At 49.0% G+C, this 5,814-nt stretch overlaps 1 pseudogene; it reads left to right on the forward strand.

The window, feature by feature from the left end:
• The first annotated feature begins 3,614 nt into the window (after window positions 1-3,614).
• Window positions 3,615-3,908, forward strand: LOC147612995 (small ribosomal subunit protein eS27y pseudogene; annotated as a pseudogene).
• The last annotated feature ends 1,906 nt before the right edge of the window (window positions 3,909-5,814 follow it).

The raw sequence follows: 5,814 nt of genomic DNA on the forward strand, positions 1-5,814 counted from the left end.
TTCCTGAGGTAAGCTTTAAGATCTGACCAGGTCTGGGTATTTTGGTCGAGACGGTTTGTCTCGCAATGGTTCCTCCATGCGACCCTGGCCGTTTCCACAATTTTCAAGATGGCGAGAGCCATCTTGCTCCTCTCATTAAAATACTCTTCCATTGCCTCGATCCATTTTTCCACTATTTCTCCTAATTGTTCCCCTTCACCCTTGAAGGGACCAGGTTGGGATCGGTGCAGGGCTTTACGAACGTCCGGATCTAACTCTTCATCATCGGTAAGAGGATTTGGGTTCCTACCATGGCCTGCACGCCTCATGATTATGACAAAACGAGATTTTTATCAACTTAACTTTGTCATCAAATTTATGACTATTTAATTTTTGAGATTTATTTCTTAAACAAATAAATAGTCCATTATAATTCTTAAGTTACGATAGTTGAAGTAAATCCCAGATCAACGACGACCGTGCCTCTTGTGTGATAAGGAAAAAAGCGTTGGCCTCTATGATCCAAGTGCAAGTCTCTTCCTTGATCTGACCATGAGACTTACGAGTTTGGTCGGATCCGGTTGGTTAGTGAGGACCTTGACTACGTTAGAATAAATATCCTAGAGGAATCACCTATGTCTGTTGGGCGAGGAAAGTTTTTTTCTGGGTTCGGTTTTGGAAGAATCGAGAGATTAGTCTCTTGTCTAGATATCCGTGGTGGTAGGCGAGGCCCCGAGTGAGAGGCTCTGCCCTATGCAAGAAGTGCTACTTTCATTTCTAGCACCCCAAAATTGGTTGCGCAGAGGGGGCAAGGATCTTTCAGCTGGTATCAGAGCGAGTTGGCTAAAATGGAACAACCGAGAAGCCAAAAATGTCAAAATTTTATGAAGTATCAGTAAAAGATTGTAATCAATAAAAGAAAATACCCAAAAATGAGTAAATGCTCACATAAGATGAAGAGTTGAGTGAGTACAAGGTTTATTAGTTAAAAACTATGAGATATTACTAAAAAAATGAGATATTTTAGAATAATGATGCATTTTTGACACCTTGGTAAGGAAAGGGGGGCTCTTGAGGTAGGCACCTTTTTTACATGTATGAAAGGGTTTTTAATTCAAAGAAATTGTAATATTTTTATCTCTCCTCCTTACCAATGAATGAGGCCTGGGATCCATTCGGATCAAAGGGAGAGGCGGCAGAACCTCTATGGAATTGGTTAAATTCCTATGAGGGGTTCCAGTGCAATATGGTGGACATAGTGGAGTTGGACCCAGACCTTATTCAAGAGCTGTCGCACAAGAAGAAGAGCTCTCAAAAGAAGCAGGAGTACGGGATTGGACATAATCTTTGCTCATTCTGGCCTCCTATTCTGCAACAGTGTCTCAACAGGAAGAGATAGAGGTCATAGGTCTAGGGGAACCTGCGTTTTCTAGACAACCTCGCAAAGAAGGTCTCTCAAGAGGAGTCATCAAAGGCACCTATAACCCCTCCTAGATGCACCCGCAAGGAGAGGCGGGTAGAGCACGTCAAGACTAGGGTGGAAGCCTTGCCAATAGAAGAGATACCCGCCGTTGGCTGGACGGAGAAACGCATTGGTGATTTCCCTCTAGACAACACCCCAGCCCATGACCCCTTATCTCTCCATCAAGCAGCACTCAGCATCGTTCCTCTTCCACCCACCACTTACACACGAGGAGGTGAGAGAGTTGAACCTGTGCACATCAGAGGAGCCACGCCCCATCTTAGTGGTAGCTTGGGTCTGGGAGGACCCTTCCACTCTTCAGAGAATTACCGCGACTTTTTCAAAGAACACTAAGAGGAGGATCTTCCAAGGATAGACCCAGCCATTTCCACTCACAAAATTTCACAAAAAGAAGGCAGTTGGCCGGTCAGGGAAGGGCATCTATCGGGTGAATCTAAAATATTCCTAAGTGGTGCAAAAGAAAGAGCTGGACAAGATGGAAGAGGCAGGTATCATCATTCCCATTGAGCACTCCGAGTGGTTGTCACCTATAGTGGTGATTCCAAAAAAGAAGACCAACAAGATCAGGATCTGTGTAGACTTCAGATCCCTCAATCAAGGCACTTTGGAAGATGTGGCCGGCCAAGGGTGGTGGTTCAAAGCAAAAAGCCTGTCTCAACTCACTCTGGTGTTCGTGAAGTTCCAAGTATCGGGTCTCCGTCTCCCAAAAAAAAAATCCTCCTCTTCGGTTTCTTTTTTCCTTCTTCTTTTACAAGAGACACAAAATAAAAATAAAAAATCTCTCTCACCCAACCTCCTCACCGACCAATCTCTCACTCGTCACCCACCCTTTTCCTCTCTCTTCTCCCCTTCCCTCTCTCTTCTCCCCTAAACTCTCCTCACTGACCAACCCAACCTCCCCTTCTCCCCGATCAAGCCAAAAAAAAACCCCCCTTTGTATTTTTTTTTCTTTCCCAAAAAAAACCTCCCTCAATATTTATTCTACTTTATTTTTCCAAAAAATCATTTTTTCCCAAAAAAACATCGGCTCCCCCATCTTAGTTTTCTTTTTTCTATTAAAAAACAAAACAAAAAACCCCAAAAAACAAAAACAAAAACACCCGCCACCTCACTCTTTCTATTTCTCTCTTTTCCCCCTTACTTCACCCACCGACCACTCCCCTTTCACTCATCCCACCGACCACTCCCCTTTCACTCATCCCACCGACCACCCCCCTCACACTCAACTCACCGACCAACCACTCCTCTCTCTCTCTCTCCTCACTGACCACCCCCTCCCTCTCTCTCCCTCCCTCACCCACCGACCCCCCCCCTTCACTCCTCTCACCAACCACACACTCTTCACCCCCCTCACCTACCCCTCACCTCACACCGACCATACACTCCCTTGATCCCTCACTCTTCTCCCATCGACCAACCGCCCCACCCCCCATTGCTTCTCTCCCCCCGCAGCTCTCTCCCCCTCACGTCATTCTGCAGCTCTCTCCCCCTCACGTCATTCCGCAGCTCTCTCCCCCTCACGTCATTCCGCACCGACCAGCCCTCCTTGCTCACTCACCCGTGCCCCCTCTCTCATCGACCACCCTCTCCCTCTTAACCGACCCCACCTCTTGTAACCCTCACCTCACTGAACCTCAACCCCCCCTTATCTATCACTCACCGCCGTCAACCCCCAACGCTCACTAACACTCTCTTTCCCCCTCACCGACCAACCCAACCACCCCAACCTCCCTCTCTCGCCGCCTCACCCCCCTCTCCCTCTCTCCTCTCCCACAACCTAGCCCGCCCCCTCTGACTCATCACCCTGCCTCACCGCCTATGCTTAGCCATCCCCTTTGCCAACTCATCAGCCCCCTCACCCGTCCTCTGTCTCATGTGTGCAACCCCCCACCCCTTCACTGCACTCACCACCCCCCACTCCCCCGTCTCCTTCTCTGCCGCCTCACCCGCCCCCTTCACTGCACTCACCACCCCCCACTCCCCCGTCTCCTTCTCTGCCGCCTCACCCGCCCCCTCTCTCGTGCGTCAACCCCAAACCCCTCCAGCATCCCCTCCCCTGTGCAACAATCACCCCCCTTCGTCCTCCTCTCTTTTGCGCAGCTGTGCACCATTGCTGGAGCTTGTGTGCTGCAGGCCATCGCATAGTGCTAAAACGAGATATCCTCAACCTTCCTCCCTCGACGATCATCATGGTTCTCTCTAATGACATTGACTTACTGCACCCTCTAGCAGAGGTGGAGAAAAAAAAATGCAAATTGAAACCTCTTGTGCAGTCTCCAAATTCCTTCTTCATGGATGGGAAATGTCATTCAGCCTCACCACGGTGTTTAGTCACTCCCACAGTGTTCTGCTATGTGGAAGCCGTTCTACCATCTTATGCCAGCCACCAAGAGGAGGCCATGCCCGACTTACTGAGGGCAGTTCATTTAGAAAGAAAGGAGATTGATAAATTTTAGCACATTGTCAAGCTGAGTTCTTTGACCAACCTCTTGGATTTGTACTCTAGGCAAACCTTCCTGCCACGCCCTACCACACCATTCCCCCCTGAAATGTGTGTGTGTGTGTGTGTGTGTGTGTGTGTGTGTGTGTGTGATAATAATAGTTATAATAAAAAAAACAAACCAAAAGGTTGCTCCCCTCTTACTTCACCCCTCATCGACCATGCCTTTTCCCCCCACCCCACCCACAAACCAACCACCCCCCTTTCCCCCACCCGCCTGACCAACCCCCCCCTCTCACCTTACTCGTCTCGTCAACTTACCCGACCCCCACACCCTCTCTCACTGCCCTCACTTCCCTCCGTGTTGTGTGGTCACCGCCCCCCTCCCGTCACTCCCCATCGGCACCCTCTCACCTTACTCGTCTCGTCAACTTACCCGACCCCCCACACCCTCTCTCACTACCCTCACTTCCCTCCGTGTTGTGCGGTCACCACCCCCCTCCCGTCACTCCCCATCGGCACCCTCTCATAACTGCCACCTCTCACCTTTGCATTATGCTACCTCTTATGGCCAATCTGAGGTGCTTTTATTGTTGTTTGGAGAAGGGGGTGTCATTGAAAGCAAGGAATCATCATAGACAAATGCCTCTCATGCTTGCTTATTAAAAATGGAAGGGTATTTTGCATTGAGTGGCTTGTGGCCTTGGGAGATGATATCCTCATGTTTGATGCTCCCAATGGGAGGACATGCCTCCATTATGTAGCAAAGAGCGGCCACCTTGATTGTGTCCCATGAGTTTTGGATGTTGCGCCCAGATGCCCACAATGGCACAAACATGTGGAGCTACACCTCTACACTTGGCAGCCCGGTTCAGCCATTCTATAGTAGTCCGCTTGCTTTTAAGGGGTCTCTCATGTGTGCACCGACCACAAGATCTGGTGGAAGCGACTGTGGTTTTGGAAGCACGTCATTGCATTTTGCAGCATGTGGAGGATCATCTGAATGTGTTAAAGAGCTCTTGGCATGGGGTGCAGCTAGGTTGTAGAGAAACTCTCAAAGGCACGCCCCTTCTTCATTGCTCTGCAGTACCATAACACAACATGTGCATGTGCAGCCCTTCTCTTTGGCTATAGAGTCCTTGGTATGGCTATCTCTATAGTAGTTTATGAGTAGTCTTGACCCTGGAAGCACAAGTTCTCTTGGAGGCTACCATGGCATGTGCTACTGCTGCTTGGGGGAAGAAAGTCTTTTCCATTAATGAGAAGCGAATCTTTTATATACTAGCCATGGCGAGATTTTATTTTATATCTTGTATGCCTGGACTTCGTGCTACCAGAAGTTTTTCCCGAATGAAGTGGCCAGTGATGATTATTGTTTAGATTGGTTTTGTGCTTTTGTTGATGTTAACCTTTCTGCCGGATGCTTCGCCCAAGGGACGACATGGTAATATAGTTAGTGCTAGCTTGCTAGATGAAGTGCCCAGGAACTCTCAGAAATAGCTTGCTGGATGAAGTGCCCAAGAGCTCTCAGAAATAGCTTGCTGGATGAAGTGCCCAGGAGCTCTCAGAAATAGCTTGCTGGATGAAGTGCCCAGGAGCTCTCAGAAATGGCTTCATTTTTATTTATTTTGTATCTCTCTAGAAGGTTTGCCTGGAAGGATCATTGTATGAGGTATGCATGGGAGCCTGCTTCTTTCGGATGTTTTGCTCGAAGGCTAGTGCCAGAGAACCACCTATGTTTTTTCTATGGCATTCATCGGGACGGTGAATTGAGTAGTAGTGGGCTGTGGACCACGGGAAGCCAGGTCCTCCACACTCCACCAAGAGTTCACCTCCGACATCTCCGACCACCACTCTGACCGCCAGTGCCTCTCCGACCGCTCCAACCGTCGTCACCACCGGTGTGACCACT

This window comes from Cibotium barometz, chromosome 44 (assembly GCF_041138505.1).
Source record: "Cibotium barometz isolate CiBa-2024 chromosome 44, ASM4113850v1, whole genome shotgun sequence".
In the NCBI taxonomy this organism is placed as follows: domain Eukaryota; kingdom Viridiplantae; phylum Streptophyta; class Polypodiopsida; order Cyatheales; family Cibotiaceae; genus Cibotium; species Cibotium barometz.